At 37.0% G+C, this 22482-nt stretch overlaps 1 long non-coding RNA gene and 1 pseudogene across 3 annotated transcripts in view; both read left to right on the forward strand.

Moving 5' to 3' along the window:
- The window catches only part of LOC135364103 (uncharacterized), a 169762-nt gene that overhangs the window by 97214 nt on the left and 50066 nt on the right, over nucleotides 1–22482 (forward strand). The window contains exons 4-5 of one of the 3 annotated variants that reach the window (XR_010410673.1): nucleotides 13439–13598; nucleotides 17630–17686. The exons of the other annotated variants lie outside the window; for them this stretch is intronic. This is a non-coding gene — a long non-coding RNA (uncharacterized LOC135364103). The remainder of the gene's footprint in view (nucleotides 1–13438; nucleotides 13599–17629; nucleotides 17687–22482) is intronic. 3 annotated transcript variants of the gene reach the window in all.
- On the forward strand, nucleotides 8171–8646 carry LOC123859019 (small ribosomal subunit protein uS12-like; annotated as a pseudogene).

Below are 22482 nucleotides of genomic sequence, written 5' to 3' on the forward strand. Positions count from 1 at the left end.
GAGTCAGACTTCGTGCTCAGTGCAGAGTCCGCTTGACTCTATCTCCCTCTCACTTTGCCCCTCCCCCTTTCTCAAATGAATCTTTAAAAAAAGAAGAAGAGAACTGTATGAGTAAGACAGTTTGATGCAAGAAAGGGCTGGGCAGGCTGGAGAATGGAAAGAAGAGAGGTCCCTCTGGTGAATAAAGTGGGGAGGACTGAGTGAATAGGTGGCAGAGGAGAGTGGCTAGAGAAGGTGAAAAGACCTTGAAAGCCAAGATAGAATTTAATCTTCATTTTTTAAACAGTGGGAAAACTTGAACTGTTTTTAAACTGGCAAATGACAACCTCCAGTACTTATTTTAGAAAGATGTGAATAACAGAATGCAGAGGAATGAAGTTGGGGAACTGGATGATCTTAGGGAAAGAGGATGAGAGCCTGCCCCAGGGCAGCAGCAAGCAGAACTAGCAGGAAGCAATGGATTTGAAAGAGATGTGGAGATAACCTCCTGGGTTTGAAGACCAAGTGAAGGGGAGGAGAGATCCAGGAATAAGAGAGGACTCACAATGCTAGCGAGAGTAACTGGGAATATGGTGAGGTCATTGGCTGAGATGGGAATCACAAAAGGAGAGCAGCTTTGGAGGAAGATAATGAATTAAGTTTGGAACATGTCGACTTTTGGGTATAAGGTCAGGAAGCCCATGTCCATAATTAAAATCAGACACAACCTAGGGTACAGCATGCAGGGCCTTTCACAGAAACCACCTGTTAGGGTTGGTTTCATCTTTTCTGGTGTGGCATGTTTCCATGACTCCTGTTTTCCATATCCCGACAAAGTCATGTGAATTGTTTGCCTTGCATGCAGAGAAGGAGTTGTAAAAGCACAGGGAAAGTAGAGATAAGATCTATGAAGACCTGTTGTGCCCGGGGTGAAATTTGCACTAGAAAATTGTTTTTCTCTCCAAGCTTGTGTTAATCACTACTCTTTCTCTTCAAGTCCCGGTTCTGCTGTGATGAGCAACCTGAACTCTCAGGACAATTTCACTTCTACTCTGCACTCAGCACCTGGGGCACTTTGAAGTCCACAATGCAAACATTTTTCACATAGTTATGCAGTTCCTTTTTTGCTTTTGAACTCTTCACAGGTGTATATCTTGTCTCCTTAACGGAAGTCTTAATTCTTTAAGAGCCCAATTTATGCCCAACATTTAGTTTTTTTAATTGTCATATATTAAGTTTTCAAAAAATACAAAGTGGATTGAAACTGACACTGGGGAAGAAAGGAGAAAGGACAGTAACCACCTTGAAAGGACAGAGTAATCAAGAGATAATATGTTGGTTAGAGGTGTGAGATAGTATCAGTTCCTAACAAAGAAAGGAACCTATTCTAACATAAAAGAAATGCTTTCCCCCCTCTTCTAATAATAATGACTTTGCATTCTAAATATGCTTAAAAGGAGGAGAGGAATACTGGTATTCTAATTGTCAAGTAAGTTGTCTTCTCAACTGGCTAAAAAGTCTGTTTTTCAGGTACCACCTTTGGCTTATAAGCAATATTGATAAAATACAGGACTTGTCCTTTACAGTTAATTATATTTAGTTGTACTAAACAGTATAAGACTGAGGGTTAAGTCTTTCACTTCCTTTTAGTTCTTCCTTTTAGTTAGAGGTCCACTTGTGTGGCCATTGAGATGTTTGGGCAACTTAAAAGAGGGGTTTTCATGACTCAGCTCATTACATAATTCCCTGGGTAGAGGAATGAAGGTGGAACAACCCCAAGTATTGCCAGTGGGCAGATTGTGCACTTGTCATTGATGGAGGAAGTTATATGTGGGGGTGGTGGGGAGAAGAGATTTTGTTGCTAGCTGGTAAGTACCAATAGGCCTCAGATCACAAAGATCTCTCTAGCTGTCTTGCCAGAAGTGCCTGTCAGTCTACCATCGACATCACTATTTAATATGGAACCCCCCATTAAGATCACCCTTCAGCATGTACAGGGGCATTGGAAGAATGAGACCTACAGCACATAGCTTTCAACAGGAATGCAGTTAGGAGTAGGAAAGGAAGTGGTTCAAAAATGGATCTGAGACTACTCTTGGGAACAGCATGAAGCATGACTCTGGAGGTTGGCAAAGACAAGGGGGAAAAGACACTGGAGTGATTGCTTCACAGTCTTGCTAAGGGCTCCATTCCCACTCCTTTTAGAGCATACCTTTCCCCTTCTGAGATTCCCCCAGGCACCAGGTGACCAGCAGGAAAGGTCCTTCTTTGCCCTGGTGGCAGCAACATCTGTGGGCTCTGTGTCACATTCCTTCCCAGACTTCACAGGCCTCAGGTTACAAAGGTCTCATTGCACAATTCTTAGGAGAATAGGCATGGAGGCTGGGCTGGGATAAAGGAAAGTCCTGTATATGTCAGAGATCCAGGTGGGGCCAGATGCCAAGGCACCCCAGGTGGTGGCAGCAACAGAATCAAATGTCTTGATCTCTAGCGAGGTAGCTTTCTTTACTTTTTTTTTTTTTTCCCAAGGCTGTTAAATAAGACTTATCAGGATGCATCTTTTTGGGTAATTTGATGGAAAACACTTCAAAAGTTCAGTTGGCATACCTGTGTTTCCGGTTTACTGGAGAGATTTGAGAGTTCAATACCCACAATGAAGAATCTGAAACTAAAGTTCTTTTTATCCTTCCATTTTTCATAATCAACTTTCTCCTGTAGTTTTATCCTATAGTATGTACAAAATTACTCAATATATTACACAACCTTTGAAATTATTATGGAAGCTGAAAGATACTACCACAGCCCTGTTTAAGCCCTATGTCATGATGGAATGTTCTTTTCTATTAGTGATCATTTAATAATTCTTTTTGTTAAAGATAATCTGTGTGGATAGCTAGAAACATATGGAAGATCCTTACAGGACATATGTTTTTCAGTTGGTTAAAAAACAATCTAGTGACCTAGAAAATATTCATCAGACCTCTGGAACTGATGACTATGAAAACAAGATCTATATTTATACTTAGCAATTCTTCATTTCATTTTCTTTCAAATTTGGAGACTTTAGACAGATATTAATATATTTGCAGTGAATTGAATTGGAAAAAGCTCTGAGTGTCTGTATCCAGGGAGTGCCTGGGCTCAAACTTACAGATTAATTAGAGATGCAAGACATATACAGCTCTACATAAAACAAACAAATCTAAGGCAGCTCCTAAGTTATCAAGGTAATTCCAAATAAAATATTAATTTGCAGGATAAGTTAGGAAAGGCTCATAAAGGAGACATATTAGGTAATAAGGATAGGCCAGTTACCACAGATGGTATAATATCCACACCTGCCAGATGAAGTGTTCCACTCATATATACATTTATTTATGGAGTACACATATATATATATCACAGAGTATGCACACACATATACATAAACAAAGCGATCTACCTAAACTGGAAAAGACAAGGCCACAGAAAGTTTGCATATTTATTATAAAGCAAAAACGCAGTTAATGGTATAAATGCCTTTTTTTTTTTCCCCAGCAAACTACTCCTAATCCGGCCTCAAGGCAGAGTAACTTGTCGATTGCCCAGGATTTATTTTCATTGTTATCTATGAGGTCTTGGGTGCCTTTTCTTGACCTTGACCAAAGCTTATTTTATTTGGATTGTAAAGGCTAGGAGAGCTTTGGTGATTAGTGTCACCTACATAGAATACTTGAATTTACCAATAACCACATCAAGGGGGTAAAATAAGATTTCCTCTCTTAGGATATTCTAAAATAGCTGAAATAAGAACCAATAAATTCATTCAGCATGAATTAGGAGCAGGGAGTATTGAAGGAGCCACCAGGCTGAAAGTAAGAGGCTTTAAGCTATGGTCCCCAAGCTAGCACTCACTAGCTTAATGACCTAAGTCAAGACACAACTTCTCTATGCTGGTTTTTTCTTCTGGAAATGAAGACATTGGAATGGATGATCTCTTAGTTCCCTTCCAACTCTTAAAATTCTGTGGTATGTGACTAACACAATGGTCAGAGAACATTATAGTCAATAAATATGTATAGACAAGTTAGGACATTTTATGTTTTTTGGATATTATTTTAGGTTAGACCTAAACTTCGTTGTCACTGACTAAGAATGAATTCTAAAAATTGGACTGATGAAGTTTTAATTTGCAAGGACCTAAGAGGTTGGGTCATAATGAAATTGTAAAAATTATAGTGCCTTCTCTAGAGGGAAGTTGGATATATACTAGAGTTAATGTGAAAGTACATTTTGTTTTTATCTCGACCTCTGGATTTATTGACACGTTTTGGGTTATTATTACTTTTATGGTGTATACAGTGTTGGTCTTACTGCTGAGATATATTTATTCCTGATGTGTTGGGAGGCCAAAGAGTGTTAAAATTGTGTCCTGTGGTTAGAGATTGGGTCTCCCCTCTCCTTGTCTATTGCTGGTGGGGTCTCCTGTGGGTAACTAATCTACCTGTCAGAACACTAGCCTGCTGCTTCTACTGAGGGAATGTGGCAATAAACTTAGCTCTTGCAGGCAAATCTCAGCGTGCCTGCCTGAACAGTCCTGTACTCGGCTCCGGGGTCTCAGTGTGCTGAGACACAGAGAGAGGCCAATGGAGATGAGTCAGGACCTGGCACCCACCCCATGCTCCGCCCTACTGGTAAACAGAACAGCTATTTGCCCGTCACTCGAGCCTCTCAGGGCCCCAAGACTCCAGGAAGAAACAAATACTTTAGAAGCCAAAACCCCAAGGCAAGGTAAAGAAAACAGAAATGTCTGCATCCCCAGTGATGATTTCACCGGCGTGAGTGCTTTAGAGGGCGAGGAGCTGTAAATGGTTCCAGCTGAACTATTTTACCTACTTCTCAACCATAAGGCCCTTCTCTTTCACTGTTTATAGGAGATGATGGCCTTTTTGCCTTTTAAGCCTTGAAATCTCAAAACCAGACTTTAGAATTAATCTTGGTTGCTAACCCATAATAAATTTATTTCTCCTCTTTTTATTACTTTTGTTTTTATTTTTATACTATCTTCTATTAAAATACTTCTTTAAGTTAACTTATTTTTTGTTTAGTTATTTTTCCCTGTCATTTTGGGGAGAAGCTATTAAAAGAATAAACATTACCAGGCAATAAATGTAAACTACTTTACAAAGTAATTTTACACTGACTTTTTGAGGTAACTGTTTCTTTTGCATTTTTGCAATGGTTGGGGAGAGAACAGTGAGGAGCTAACAGCCTTGGAAATGTCCTCATCTGGCTTCATGACAATAAATAAGTCTGGCTGTTGGGAGGATGCACCTCAGCTCTCTTTCTGGTGGGACTATCTTTGGCCTTTTTTCTGCTCACTTTAAAGTATCTGGTGCATAGTCTCTGTGCTTATACTATTATTCCTAAGCCTGAAGATACACTCATCTTATGGTCTTCTCCTCCTGTTTTTTTAGATACCAGCAATTTCTGTTTTAAGCTTAGCAGTTGTTACATACCTGAACTGGAGGCATGGCTGGCTGATTCCTTCTAGCTCAGTCAGGTAGCGTCCCACCTCTAATATATCAATAGCTGAACCTTCTGTTACCTTCTACTCAGTAGCCATGGCTAAGCCTGGGCTGGATATTATGATGTCACAGAGTAGAATCTTTGCTCCTCCCAAAGGCCCAGCTGAGACCTTCTAGCTTCAGCATTTTCTGTCTTGCCCAGGATGGGAGTTTGGGAAGGTTAATCCCTTTATTTCTTCTTTTTTTCCCCCAAAGATTTTATTTATTTGACAGAGAGAGAGAGAGAGAGAGAGAGAGCACATGAGCAGGGAGAGCAGCAGCGCCCCACTGAGCAAGGAGCCCAATGCGGGACTCGATCCTATGACCCTGGGATCATGACCTGAGCCAAAGGCAGCCGCTTAACCAACTGAGCCATCCAAGTGCCCCTAATCCCTTTATTTCTTAACTGAGCCGTAGAATCATAGAATCTTACTATGAGCAGAGACCTTGGAGACCTAGTGACTAGATTTTAATCTAACTCCCTTATTTTACAGATGAGAAAATTCAGATTCCAGGTAGTTAAATGGCAGAGCTAAATCTAAAGCCAGGTGCCCTCAGTGTTAGCCCCCTGTCCTTCTGAACACACTGCACTCATGTTGGGCTCTACTCTCTGGATTTTGTCAACATCATTGTTCTCTGATAGACAGCTTGGATGATTTTTACCTGAATCCATCCATGACAAGAAACCATTCAGATAATGTGTATCATGGGAAGAGGATAGGGTTTTCACTGGAATTTAACTCTCTTTCATACCATTCACTTTCTCTCGATACTGTCTCCATATGGCATTAAAAAATTATCTGCATTGCGTGAGATGACTTGTATCTGTGAAGCCAGAGACGTGTACTTGCAAAATCTCTCAAGAGGGGAACATATATTGCACTTTTATAACACCAACAACATTTTACATCATGTTTTAGCATTTACAAGCCATTTTCACATATATCATTTCATTTAATCTTCACAGCTCAGTGAGGTAAACAGTGTATTATTTTTAGTACAATTTTATGAGTGCGAAAATTATAACTTAGAGAGGTTGTGACTTGCACAAGATCACAAAGCTAATTAAGTGGAAAGAGTAACATCAGCTACAAACTAGATCTTCCGACCAAGCATTTTTCCTACCACGGGGCTTCCCCAGGTTGGGAGGAATTGTCATGTGGTCCTGGAAGTCACTTGAAGGCAATTGCATTAGGCAACCTTTTGATTAACAAAGAAGAAAGTATTCCTCTGGGTCATAAATACTGCTTTACTAACCTCCTACATGTCTCAATAAAAACTTAGAGAAATGGTTAGTGAACACTAATTTCAAACTTTAAAATAATACAACCATTGCCCTTCTACCTGACAATTCCACATCTGTGAATTCTCCTAAAAGAATTATCATGGATATGAATAATATTTAGCTAGAAGAGGTTCATTCTTTGAAGCATTATTTATAATAGAAAACAAATTAAAAGCTCAATATTAGAAAACTGGTAAAATGGATTATGTTTAACTCATGAAAATAATGTTGTGGGTGAAGTTTTCCAGAACTTTAATCATTCATGTGCTATCTTTGGAATAGCACCATCTGCACTAATATCTACTTAATATCTTCTTTAAATTAACTCTCACGCTTTACTGAAATAAGAGAATTTAAAGGTAATTTTTTTTATCACTACATAAGTAAAAATGTAGTATAATTACCTTAGGTATCAGATAACTATAAAAACAGATATAACAAAGTCTGGCTCTGGGCCAGTCCCACCCACCACTATACCTGCAGCAGTCATGACCCTGCCACAACAGGAGGGGGCATGCAGCCCACACACAGGACACCCCTGGAACACCTAGTTCTGGTGACCAGGGGAACTGCACTTCTGGGCCCCCACAGGACACCCCTACATAAGGCCACTTCTTTAAGCCTGGGAGATGTAGCTGAATTATCTAATATACAGAAACAGAGTTAGGCAAAATAGGAGAGTGAGGAATATGTTCCAAGTGAAAGAACAAGACAAGACCTCAGGAAAAGAACTGAACAAAGCAGATATAAGCAATCTACCCAATAGAGTTCAAAGTAATTGTCATAAAGACGTTTACTTTATGAACTCAGGAGAAGATTGGATGAACACAGTGAGAACTTCAGTAAAGAGACAGAATGTAAGAAAGTACCAATCAGAGCTATGGGATATAATAACAGAAATCAACAATACACTAGAGGGAATAAACAGCAGATTAAGTGATACAGAATAATGGATCTGCAATCTGGAAGACAGGGTAGTAGAAATCACCCAAATTGAAAAGAAAAAAGAATTTTTAAAAATGAAGATAGTTAAAGGGACCTGTAGGACAACACCAACACAAAATAAAAAGATGTAAAATATGACATCAAAAACATAAAACATGGTGGATAGGGAATAAAAAAATAGTGTTTTTATAATGTGTTCCAACTTAAGTGACCACCAACTTAAAAGAGTACTAAATACATAGGTTGTTATATATGAACCTCATGATAACCACAAGCCAAAAACCTATAATAGATACATAAAAAATAAAGAGAAAGAAATCCAAACATAACACTAAAGAAAATCATCAGATCACAAGGGAAGGGACAAGACAAGAAGAAAGGAACAGAAAAGAACTACAGCTCTTTTGCTCAGGCCCATGGCACTGGCAGGATGGGCAAGTGTCATGGTCTTCATACTTCCAGGAAGCTCCGTAGCCACCAACAAGATCAGAAGTGGTATGATAAACAGTACAAGAAAGCCCATGTGAGCACAGCCCTGAAGTCCAACCCTTTTGGAAGCATTTCCCATACGAAGGGAATTGTGCTGGAAAAAGTAGGGGTTGAAGCCAAACAGCCAAATTCTGCCATCAGGAAGTGTGTCAGGTCCAGCTGATCAAGAATGGCAAAAAAAAAAAAAAACCCACAGCCTTTGTAACCCAACACAGTTGTTTGAATTTTATTGAGGAAAATGATGAGGTTCTGGTTGCTGGATTTGGTCACAAAGGTCATGTTGTCAGTGACATTCCTGGCGTTTGCTTTAAGGTTGTCAAAGTACCCAATGTCTCTCTTTTGACCTTATACAAAGGCAAGAAGGAAAGACCAAGATCATAAGTTTTGATGGTGAAAACATGACAATATTAAATTTTCATATACAAAAAAAAGAACTACAAAACAATCAGAAAACAATTAACAAAATGGAAATAAATACATACCTATCAATAATTATTTTAAATGTAAATGGATTAAATGTTCTAATCAAAAGAAAAGGTGGGTGAATAGATTAAAAAGAGAAAACAAGACCCATCTATATGCTGCCTACAAGAGACTCAGATCTCACTTCAGATCTAAAGATACACAGACTGAAAGTGAAGGGATAGAAGAAGATATTCTATGCAAATAGAAACAAAAAGAAAGCTGGGGTAGCAATATGTATATCAGACAAAATAGACTTTATTTTTTTAATTTTTATTTTTTTAAGATTTTATTTATTTGAGAGAGAGAGAGAGCATGAGCAGGGAGAGGGAGAAGCAGACTCCCCACTGAGCAGGGAGCCCACCATGGGGCTCAATCCCAGGACCCCAGGATCATGACCCAAACCAGAAGGCAGATGCCCAACAGACTGAGCCACCCAGGTGCCCCAAAATAGACTTTAAAACAAAAGCTGTAAGAGACTAAAGGAGTAATACAACAAGATATAATAATTATAAATATTTATGCAGCCAACAAAGGAGCACCTAAATATATAAAGCAAATATTAACAGACACGGAGGGAGAAATTGACAATAATACAATAATAATAGGGGACTTTAACACTCCACTTACATCAATGGATAGATCATCTAGATGGAAATTAAGAAACATTGGCTCTAAATGACACATTAGACTAGATGGATGTAATTGATATATACAGAACATTGCATTGAAGACAGCAGAATATACATTCTGCTCAGGTGCACATGAAACATTCTTCAGTATAGATTACATTTCAGGCCACAAAAGTTTCATTAGATTCAAGATTAAAATCATATCAAGCATCTTTTCTGATCACAACGGTATGAAACTAGAAATCAATTACAAGAAGAAAACTGGGAAAACAAACATGGAGACTAAACAACATGCTACTAAACAATCAATGGGTCAGTGAAAAAAGTCAAACAGGAAATAAAAAAATATCCTGTGACAAATGAAAATAAAAACACAACATTCCAAAATCTGTGGGACGCAAAAGCAGTTCTAAGAGGAAAGTTTATAGTGATACAGGCCAACTCAAGAACAAGAAAAGTCTCAAATAAACAATCTAACCTTAAACCTAAAAAGAACTAGGGGAAGAAGAACAAACAAAGCCCAAAGTTAGTAGAAGGAAGGAAATAATAAAGATCAGAGTGGAAATAAATGAAGTAGAGACTAAAAGAACAATAGATAAGATCAATGAAATTAAAAACTGGTTCTTTAAAAAATAAAATTGAGGAACTTTAGCCAAATTCATCAACAGAAAAAGAGAAAGGACTCAAATAAATGAAGTCAGAAAAGAAAGCAGAGAAGTTACAACTGATACCACAGATATGTGAAAGATCATAAGAGACTACTAAAACAATTATTTGCCAACAAATTGGACAGCCTAGAAGAAATGGAAATTCCTAGAAACAGAATATTCTGAGAATGAATCAGGAAGAAATAGAAAATATGAACAGAACAGTCACTCTTAATGAAATTGAATCAGTTATTAAAAGTCCAGGATCAGACAGCTTCACTGGTGAAATCTACCTAATATTTAAAGAAGAGTTAATACCTATCCTTCTCAAACTATTCCAAAGCATTGAAGAGAAAAGAATGCTTCCAAACTCATTATACAAGACCAGCATTACCCTGATAAGTAAACTGGACAAAGGACACTATAAGAAAATTACAGGCCAATATCCCTGATGCACACAGATGCAAAAATTCTCAAAAAAAAAAAAAAGATTAACAAACCAAATCCAACAATATATTAAAGTGGGATTTATTCCAGTGATGCAAGGATGGTTGAACATCTGCAAATCAATCAATGTCATACACCACACTAACAAAACAAAGGATAAAAATCATATGATCATTTCAATAGAAGAAGAAAATGCATTTGACAAAACTAAACATCCATTAATGATAAAAACTCTCAAAATGGGTATGGGGGAAACATACCTCAACACAGTAAAGACCATATATGAAAAACCCACAGCTAACATACTCAGTGGAGAAAAACTGAAAGCTTTCCCTCAAAGATCAGGAGCAAGACAAGGATGCTCACTCTTCCACTTTTATTCAACATAGTATTAAAAGTCTTAGCCACAGCAATTCAGCAAGGAAAAGAGATAAAAGGCATCCAAACTGGAAAGGAAGAAGGAAAACTATTTGCAATAACATGATACTATATATAGAAAACCCTAAAGACTCCATGAAAAAAAGAAAACTGTTAGAACTAATAAATGAATTCAGTAAAGTTGCAGGATATGAATCAATATACAAAAATATGTTACGTTTCTAATACACTAATAATGAACTATCAAAAAGAGAAATTAAGAAAGCGATCCCATCTGCAGTTGCATCAAAAGGAAGAAAATATCTAGGAATAAGTTTAACCAAGGAGGTGAAAGACTGTGAGACATTGATGAAAGGAATTAAAGACAATACAAATAAATGGAAAGATATTCTATGCTAATGGAGTGGAAGACTTAATATATTTATATTATATATAATATTTGTTTATTTTAATATTAATATTAATATATAAACAATATATACTCATCCATAAGAAAGAATGAAATCTTTCTATTCATAATAACATGGATAGACCTAGATGGTATTACACTAAGTGAAATAAGTCAGACAGAGAAAGACAAATACTGTATGATTTCACTTATATGTGCAACACAAAAAGCAAAACAAATGAACAAACAAAATAGAAACTCATAGATACAGGGAACAAGGTGATGGTTGCCAGCAGGAAGACAGACAGGGGGATGGATGATTAAGAGGTACAGTCTTCCAGACAGGGATATATTGTACAGCATAGGGAATACAGTCAATAATATTGTTAACAACTTTGTATGGTGTTGGAAGGTAACTAGACTATTGTGATCATTTCATAATGTATATATCTACCAAGTCACTATGTTGTACACTTGAAACTAATTCAATATCGTATGTCAATTATTCTTCAATTTAAAAAAAGAATACAAAGTAATGCTATTAATGCATTGACTGGAAGTAATGTTTTTAATGCATTGATTTTGGTGCTGCTACCTAGCAAAAAATGTGACTGATTTAATCGAATCACAATTAATACCCTTTATTCCTGTCATAAACTTCACTTTTCTGCATTAGAAATCTTTTTTCACCACCAATGTACAACAAGGCTGAGTCAGGAAAAGAAATGAAGTGCATGTCTGATTCCAAATGGCAATTATGTGTATTTCTACATAGCTGGCATACTAAATGATTTTTAACTTCAAAAAGTGATCCTTTGAGGGCGCCTGGGTGGCTCAGTTGGTTAAGCAACTGCCTTCGGCTCAGGTCATGATTCCAGAGTCCTGGGATTGAGTCCCACGTCGGGCTCCCGGCTCAGCGGGGAGCCTGCTTCTCCCTCTGACCCTCTCCCCTCTCATGCTGTTTCTCTCTCTCTCTCTCTTTCTCTCAAATAAACAAAATCTTTAAAAAAAAAAAAGTGTCCTTTTGATGTACTTCAGAAAAGAGCACGGTTGTCACATGGACAGTCAGTATACAAGAATCCACACTAGCCCTCTGTGTGATTTTCACTAATGGCTCTCAGGAACTGTGCTATGGCCTGAAAGCATTTCAGAAATTTGTGAGTGTTTTTGGTTGTTGCAATCATCAGGGGTTGGAGGCACTCCTGGCTTTGTTAGGCAGGGACCAGAGATGTTAGCCTGCAATGCCAGGCATATTCCCATGTGAACAAGAATTGACTGATAATTCCAAGTGACTTTATATGTCTCACAGAATATCCAAGTCAGTGAAAAAACTAGTGAGCCAGACCTAAATATTATTCATAATTTATAATTACCTAAGCCAGACCTGAATCTTTCTAACATGTAGATGCAAAATTTTTGCACAGTTTTACTATACACCGATTTTTCCAGAAATATAGCAGCTTTGTACATCAGGCAAGACCATATTCTGTTTTCTTCACAACTTTACCAAACATTGTTCACAATTTTGGAAAAATCAGCCTATCCGATAGCCATGGTGCCCTGAAGTCACCCTGAAACTCACCTGTATCTGTCTACGCTTGCATCTTCATAGTCTCAGCAAATCTCCCATTATATTCTCCACTATAGTCAAGCTCAAGCATTTAACTACTAAAATGTATATTCATTTATACAAATTATTTTCTTTAGTTTCTCCTTTTATCCAGGGTAGGGCATTATACTGACTTTTATTAAATTCATAGGCAGGCTATCTTTGACTATCATTTCAAAATTTGACAAGAGATAAAACATTGTCATTAAAAGGGAAAACTGGACCTGACAGGGTTGACCACCACTCAATTCCAAGAAGTCATCCAAGATATACATGGACATAACTGAGGATCACAGTGTAATCCACACATTTTTCATCAAGTTGATTATCACTGTGCTTCCTTCCTTGGTCTTGTTACAGTATCTGCAGAAGCAGCAGCATCTGCAAAATTACAGGCTCAATATCCTATATTTTTCAATTATTCACAAAAAATGTAATCACTGAAAATATTTAAAATATATTCATACAATATCAAAAAATAATCTCACACATCAGTTGTGGCACATACTACAAATCATGCTTTAGGAAATACAGGATTTTCCATTCTAATGATATAGAAGAATGCCCACACATATTAGTTAACAAAAAAGTTGGTACCATTTTTCTAAGATTTTATTTATTTATTTGACAGAGAGAGAGAGAGCACAAGCATGGGGAGCAGCAGAGGGAGAGGGAGAAGCAGGCTCCCCCCCGAGCAGGGAGCCCAATGAGGGGCTCGATCCCAGGACCCTGAGATCGTGACCTGAGCCAAAGGCAGACACCTAACTGACTGAGCCACCCAGGTGCCCCAAGTAGGTACCATTTTTAATAAATATACATATTGGGGAAAATTTGAAAGATCTACACCAAAATATCAACAGTGCTTACCTCAGAATGGGAGATTATGTGTAATGTTTTAGAATGGGCATATATTCTTAAATTAAGGGGAAAAAAGGCTATTTGAAAAATATATTCAGTAGATAAAATTGGAGGGAGCTATGGGACATTTATATTCATATATACATCTCTGTAGTATTGCTTCTGTATTGAAACCAGTATACAGCATATATCTTTCTTTTTATTTCTTTTTATTTATTTCTTTTTATCCAAAAATTTATATTACCTCTTACCACACAAAGTGGAAAGACCTATAGAGCAAGCAGAAATTCATTAGAAGAATCATAAAGTGAACCAAGAATTCCCCTACTTCCATTAGTATTTTTAGTAGTGTCCATGGATTAAATGAATAATTTCCAAAACTCCATTTAAAAGTCACCTTTAGAACAAAGTATTCTCATGGCAGGATATGTAAGGATTGAGGTCCCTTTTCTTGAAGGGATCTCCTTCCAGTTATCTCAGGAAAAAAAAATTAGATCCTCACTTGTGTTTTATCTTGTCTGAGCATATACTTAATACTTTACATCCTGCAAATGTATGGACTACATCACTTCTTTTGTGTAAGCTTCTGTAATGAAACACACGCTACACCTGTGGAAGCTGTGGGCAAAGCCTCAGAGATGGAGCCCACAAAGGTTTCAGGTCCCTCAGACAGTGGGGGAATGAGGGAATACCTCTGCAAGCAGGGATTCTTTAGACTAAATAAATTATAGATGGAAGTCAGAGTTCAAAGGCTTTTGCTCAATTGTGGAGGGGAATTTTGTGGGAAAAAAAAAATACTCTTTTTGTCAACACTTAAATTCCACTTCAAGCCAGAATTTTTCAAATTGTGGGCTACAGACCACCTAAATCAGAATGACCTGCTTTATTTAAAAAAAATAATAAAATAATGCAGAGTCCCAGGTAATTCCCTGGATTTACTACCACTAAATCTTAAGGGCTGGATTAGGGACCCATGGTTAAGCAAACTGTCCAGGGGATTTTACTGTGCAGAAATGTTTGAGAATAATTTCTATAGGCCAGAGGTTCCCAAACTTCAGAGCAGAACATCTGAGTGTCTGGAGAATTTGTTAAAACACAGATTGCTTACTCCACCTTCAGGTTTCTGGTTCTGGAGGCCTAGGAGAGGCCCAAGACTTTATATTTTTAACAAGTTCCCAGATGATGATGGAGCTAATGGTTGGGACCACACTTGGAGAACCCTGTGCTTGGCCCAAGAAACTAGGGAGAATCTACAGGCATTTCCAGAGACCTAGGAAATGCAATTTGAGACTTGAGTATTTTTATTAAAGACTCGGAAAAGAATTTGTTGAAGAAGTTTGTCCTTATTTTGGTGTTTATTTTCTTTAATTAGGATTTTTTTTCCACAAATAATTTTTATTTTTCCAGTAAAATGCTTACAATCTATGTCCATCCATTCAGGATTCTCCAAGGCTAATAATAAATAGCATCCCTTTTCCTTCATTTTGTACCTTTTATATTTGAGAATATTGATGAATGAACTCAAATGATGCTTGATTTTTCAGATGCCTGCATTAATTTGATTTCAGTGACCCACTGAACACCAGTGTTAACATAACAACAATTACCAGAGCTAAAGCTACAAAATAGGAAGGAATATGAACAGCCTATGTGCAAGATTTTAGTTAAGTCGTAGTGGACTGTCCTTTAAAGGCTATTATGAGAATTCAACATAATCCCAGAAAAGTAAATCTAAATCTATGCCTTTTTCCAAGCCAAGCTCCTTACGCTAAATAGAAATATAAGCATGCCTGGAAAATCAGGAAGCTAGATATTGCTAATATTGGTTCCCATGAGACCCACCTCATGTGCTCATAAAATCATAATATTTTTTCAAAACAAAGGTAGTACTGTACACTCTAACATAATTCATTTTTAAGCAGTGCTCATGACATTTGTGAAAGAAAATGTCAGCCAAACTGCAATAAAACATTTCCAGGCCAATAAAAGTAGTTTGAGTTGAGTGCTTTAAAATTTTTGGCTTTGGAAGGTTAAAATAATAAGTGAACCACATATCCAAAAAATACAGTGCTAAAGTTATTACCAGATACAGTTTATTCTGCATCATAACTAAAGTCTCAGGGACATCTCAGTTTAGATCCTGTAAGGTGATCTCTATAGGACTACATTTGTTGTGTGGCTGGCTCCTCTCTGAGGAACAGAAAGTTATATAGAGGGCCAATACCAAACATTTTAGGAAATAAAAAAAAAAACCTTTTATTTCCAGCCGAATTATTAAGACTATCATTTTTGAAGTTAAATCCTAAATTCAAATTCTTTCCCAGTTTCCTCATGTATAAAGTGGAAATAATGATACCTGCTTTGCAGGAGTGCTGTAAAGAAGAAATGAGATGGTGAATAATATCCTTTAGCATGGTCAAAGCACTTTGGAAGTTCTCAATGATAAGTCAGTATAATTTTGACTCTTACTAGCTTTGTTATTCTTATAGAGAGGCAAATTACACACTATGGATTTAAAGGAAAATGAGATCAGATATGCTTGGGAGACTCAAGAAAGACTTCATTCAGTATGTGGGTTTTGTGAAGAGCCTCGAAGGATGCATGATATTTATTTAGGGCAAGATGGAAGAGCTACATCTTTCTATAATCCTGGCACACAGACCCTTACCCTGCCAGTGTAACTTCCTTAAGAGACATGGGCAGAGATGAAACTGTACATGTTAAAATTTACAATACTTATTTATGATTGCATCTAGTCAACTCATTTATTCAATAAATTTTTATTTCTCTCTTTGATTTGAAGCAGGCAATACTTGTTGAGGTGCTCTAATATAATAGTCAAAAAAAAACAAGTAAAGGATATTTTGAATAAGTGTTATTGTGAAATAATTTCAAAAGAGCATACTTGTTATTAATGACAGGCAGTGTATTATGTACTTTTTGGCTTGTCATCCTGACTATGGAGTACATGTTGTAAAGGAAGAAAAGTGGGTAATTATGTTTCACATGAACATCAAATTGAGTGTTCCTTCCTTGTAGTTTTGTAAAGTAGAATTGTGGCAAGATTGTCCCTAGTTAATGCCAGGAAAAATGGGAAATAAATGTCTTTTTTAAAAATGTCTCTTATATAAACAAGTAAAACCAGTTAAAGTGGTTTGCAGTCATTGAACATAGGTCAATTCCTGTTAAAACAAACTTCATGGGTAAGTCTGAATTATTTTGTTGTGTTGGTATTTTGTTGGATCAAATATTGCTTTGCATGATATTAAATGTATAAAGTTTGTATCAGTGCAAAATAAGTATCAAAATTATTATTAAGCCATTGTTGGCAAGTAATTTTTCAGTAAAAAGTTTTAATTTTACTTTTGTTCATCTTACAGGTGCAAACTTATAGCTCAAAAGATGAACAAGTGCTTTTTAAATTTTGTTCTATAAATATAGCAGTTAATTTTTCCCTTAGATGTCTATTTTAATAATTGCTTTCAAGATAGTTATCAGAAAAACACAATTGAGATTGTGTCATTAAGATTTGTGTATTCTGCATTAAAATGATCTAAGAAGTTCTAATATTCATTAGCATTTTATATCACAATCTCATTCCCAAGGAGTTTCTATATTATAGGACCTTGTTTGGGACTATAGTTATTATCTGGATTTTAATGGTATCACTAATTATTAAAGTTTGATATAAATTGCTGGACTCTAGTCATTTGAGAAACTTCTAGTGTCTCCCATGAATATGATGTTTGGAATACTCTATCCTGATTTGGGAGATAAAGTGGATCATTACCTGGAAACACCCTACAACTTTCTCTTCCACCTTCTCCCTTACCTTTATTATGTGCAAACCCCATCTAGAGTCATCCCTCAGTTCCTTGGGAACCTTTGCTGTGTGTATTAATCAGCTTTTGTTGTGTACCAAAAATTCTCAGTGATTTCCAATAACAAAATGTTTTTACCTTAGTTACAGATTGACTGGGCAGCTACAGCAGTCCTGCTCTGAGCTGCAGGTCGGGTTCAGGTATGTTCCAGGAGTCTTTCATTCTAGGACCGAGGTTAAAGGAACAGTGGCTCCTAGGCAAACTCTTCTTCGTCTTCTTTTTTTAAAGATTTTATTTATTTGACAGAGAGAGACACAGCGAGAGAGGGAACACAAGCAGAGGGAGAGGGAGAAGCAGGCTTTCCGCCAAGCAGGGAACCCAATGTGGGGCTCGATCTCAGGACCCTGGGATCATGACCTGAGCTGAAGGCAGACGCTAAATGATTGAGCCACCCAGGCGCCCCTAGGCAAACTCTTCTTAACGTAGGGGGTGGGAACATGAAAGGCAGAGAGATCAAGTCAAATATTGCAAGCACATTCAAAGCTTCTGCTCACATTCATTGGCCAAAACAACTCATGTGGTCAACATCAATGGAGAGGGTAGGATATTCTTCATATAAGTGAGAAAGGGGAGACAGAAGTGATAATTTTCTGAATAGTACCCCCACTCAACATACCATACAGGACAGACACAGGATAGCAAAAATAAATAGCCCATCACAGAAGGGGAAGCAGTCACTGGTCTGTAGCAATTCTGAAATCCCCCTGGGCAAATGTTGCCAAGTCCCCAACCTGAAGGTAGGAAATGTTCTTTGTTTAGGCTCCAGTTCTGTTCCCTGGGAATAGCTTTTCTTTTCATTGTTCTCATGACTCTTGACTCCACCTTCTGAGAGGTAATTTTCCATTATCCTTCTTGGCCACTTCTGAAGGAAAACATGTACCCCCTGGCAGCTGAGCGGCTTCCTCATCCTGCTACCCGCCTGCAGAATGTTGGGGACCATAAGGTCTTAAATTTTTCATGGTTCATTTTTTTTTTATTATTGAAGTATAGTTGACATACAATGTTTTATTAGTTTCAGGTGTGCAGCTGACACAACTCTATACTTTACACAGTGCTCACCAGGACGAGAGTAGCTACCATCTGTCACCATGAATATTATCACAACATTATTGACTATAGTCCCAGTTCTATACTTTTTATCTCTGTAACTTATTTATTTTATAACTGGAAGTTTATGTCTCAGTCTCATTCACCTATTGCACCCATCTCCTAATCCCCCTCCCCTCTGGCAACCACGGTTTGTTCTATTTATGAGATTATTTCTGTTGTTCTTTGTTTATTTGTTTATTCGTTTTGATTTTTAGATTCCACTTGTAAGTGAAATCACATGGTATTTGTTTTTCTCTGTCTGACTTATTCACTGAACATAAATACCCTCTAGGTCCATCCATGTTGTCACATATGGCAAAATCTCATTCATTTTTATGTTGGAGTAATACTCCTGTGTGTGTGTGTGTATCACATCTTTTTTATCCATTCATCTATCAATGGGCACTTAGGTTGCTTCCATATCTTGGCTATTGTAAATAATGCAGCAGTAAACAAAGAGTTGCATGTATTTTTTCAAATTAGCATTTTCATTTTCTTTGGGTAAATACCCAGTAGTAGAATTATTAGATTATATGGTATATCAATTTTTAATTTTTTGAGGAACCTCCCTACTCTCCCACAGGGGCTGCACCAATTTACATTCCCAGCAACAGTGTACAAAGGTTCATTTTTCTCCAAATCTTCACCAACACTTATTATTTCTTATCTACTGGTATGAGGTAATATCTCATCATATTTTTCATTTGCATTTCCCTAATGGTTTTGTTGAGCAACTTTTCATGTGTCTGTTGGCCATCTGTATGTCGTCTTTGGAAAAATGTCTATTTTAGATCCTCTGCCCATTTTTTAATCCAGCTGTTTGGTTTTTTGCTGCTGAGTTGTATAAGTTCTTTATATATTTAGCATATTAACTTCTTATCAGATCTGTTATTTGCAAATATCCTCTCCCATTCAGTAGGTTACCTTTTCATTTTGTTGATGGTTTCCTTCACTGTGCAAAAGCTTTTTATTTTGGTGTAGTTACAGTAGTTTATTTTTGCTTTTGTTGTCCTCACCTGAGGAGACATATCCAGAAAAAATGTTGCCAAGGCTGATGTTCAAGACATGACTGCTTATGTTTTCTTTTAGGATTTTTATGGTTTCAGGTCTCCCATTTAGGCCTTTAATCCATTTGAATTTATTTCTTGCATATGATGTAAGAAAGTGGTCCAGTTTCATTCTTTTGCATGAATTGGATAGCATGTAGCTATCCAGTTTTCCTAGCACCATTTATTAAAGAGACTGTCCTTTTCCCATTGTATATTCTTGTCTCCTTTGTCATAGATTAATTGACCATATAAGCATGGATTTATTCCTGGGCTCTCTGTTCTGTTCTGTCCATTGATCTATGTGTTTCTTTTTGTGCCAATACCATACTTTTTTGATTACAGCTTTGTAGTATAGTTGGCAATCAGGAGTGTAATACCTCCAGCTTTATTCTTTCTCAAGATTGCTGTGGCCATTTGGGGGTCTTTTGTGGTTCCATATGAAATTTAGGATTCTTTTTTCTAGTTTTTCTGAAAATACTATTGATATTTTGATGGTGATTGCATTAAATTTGTAGATTGCTTTGGGTAGTAGGGATATTTTAATAATATTCTTCCAATCCATGAGCATGGTATCTTTCCATTTGTTTGTGTTATCTTCAATTCTTTCATCAATATCTTATAGTTTTCAAAGTACAGGTCTTCCACTTCCTTGGTTAAATTTGTTCCTAGATATTTTCTTCTTTTTGATGCAATTGTAAATGGGATGTTTTCTTGATTTCTCTTTCTGCCACTTTGTTATTAGTGTATAAAATTACAACAGATTTCTGTTTATTAATTTCATATGCTGCAAATTTGCTGAATTCATTTGTTAGTTCTAATAGGTTTTTGGTGGAGTCTTTAAGATTTTCTTTGTATAGTATCATGGCATCTGTAAATGTGAGTTTTACTTCTTCCTTAGCAATTTAAATGCCTTTTATTTCTTTTTCTTGTCTGACTGCTCCTGCTAAGACCTTCAGTACTACGTTGAATAAGAGTGGCAAGAGTCAACATCCTTGGCTTGCTCTTGATCTTAGAGGAAAAACTTTTAGTCTTTCATTTTTTTATATAAAATTTTAATTGAAAATAATTTTAGATTTACACAGAAGTTGCTAAGATAGTACAGAGAGTTCCATTTACCGGATACCTAGCTCTTACTATTATTAAAATTATACATAGTATGGTATAGTTGTTACAATTAATGAACCAATTTTGATACATTATTATCCTAAGCCTTTTTCATGGCTCAAAGAGCCACAGTCTCTTTTAATCCAGGCAATAGGGCTTTGGGAGTTATATTTCTCCCCAAAAACTATTTTTAATTTTTTGTGTGATTTAAGTTAGCTCCATGAGACAACTATATCTACAATAATTTTCACGTCATGCCTCTCTTTCTCTCTAGGCTTAATTATAGCGTTTGAGCTTATTAAGTTAGTGGAACCTAGTCCTTATCTCTTTTCTATGAGCTATTTGGCCCAGATAAGAGAATTCACTGGATACCACCTTAATCCATTAACACATTTAACAAAGAGTATGATAGTAATATTTATTTGATCTTTGTCTTGAGACTTGGTCTTAATTAGCATTAATCAGAGTTTGTAGCTTTCAGCATTTTTCAGTTTTTCCTTTTTCTATTTGAGGATGAGAAACAGATCCATTTTTCATATTTCCAAGTCCTGGAATCTCTGGAGTCACTCTTTAATCCCTGAAGACCTTGATCAAGAGCAGCAACCAACTCATACTAATAACAGTCTGTCTTGAAATCTTGTCACCCAAAACCACCCATTCATGAGGTATATTTTCTGTCCTCAAGTAATTGCAGGTTTTACCAAATATTTGCTACTACGTAATCTTGCTCTACAAGATCATCATCTTTCTAGTCTTCAACACTTTCCTGCTGCCTGCTGTTCAGTCCCAAGGGAAGGACAAGTATTTTAAGTTCTTATCACAGCAGCACCATACTTTTAGGGACTAATTTCTAAATTAGTCAGCTTTTGCTGTAATAATGCTGTGTAATAAAAAAAGAAAACACACATTTCTATGACCTATAAAAGGAAGGTATCTTGCTCATGGGTCTGAGGTTGCCTACAGTGGCTCTGCTCCAGCCTGTAAGTGGTTCAGGCTTTTCTATACTCACTCTGGGACCCAGGCTAAAGGAGAGGGCTCTTTCTATGACAGAGGGCAAGAATGCAAAGGCCAAGCCAAATGACAGGAGCACATTTTAAGCATCTACTCACATTTTATTGGCCAAAGCAAGTCACATGGCGAGACCTAATGTCAACCGAGGGAGAAAAGGAAATGCAATTACTTATATGACAATAATACAATCTACCTCACCAGACAAAGGTCTGGCCTCTGTTATTCATCATTCAGGTGGTCACTAAAATGTATGGGGAGCAGGAAGAGGAGGTATGCAAATATGGTTAGGGAAAAAAAAGTTTAATATGCAGCCACCTAAAATTCAAAGCCCCTTTTCTTCCCCCTTAAATAGCTCCTTTCCCTAAAAGACCAGCTAGGGCTGGGCTGCATCAATACAGCCCAGATAGTAATCTGACCCCAATTCCATGCTGGATGCTCCTCAGTGTTCCCCAAGGGCTGCTGTTTCGCTCTTCACCAGTTATATCCAGCTCCAAATGATCTAGAGTTTTCTCTTTCCAACCCTACTACCTCTGCTGCAGATGACAGAGCTAATCCTTTTGTCTTTTTAAGGAATTTACAATGTCCTGATGGGTCTCCAAGTTCTTTCCTGGCTTTAAGCAGAGAGAAGAACTGAAAGCAGAGTTGCTTGGGCATGGTCCTGATCATCCCATCCCTTTCTTTAA

Source organism: Mirounga angustirostris, unplaced genomic scaffold (genome assembly GCF_029215605.1).
Source record: "Mirounga angustirostris isolate CCGP_5_RB_7025 unplaced genomic scaffold, mMirAng1.0.hap1 SCAF_4, whole genome shotgun sequence".
NCBI classification, from domain to species: domain Eukaryota; kingdom Metazoa; phylum Chordata; class Mammalia; order Carnivora; family Phocidae; genus Mirounga; species Mirounga angustirostris.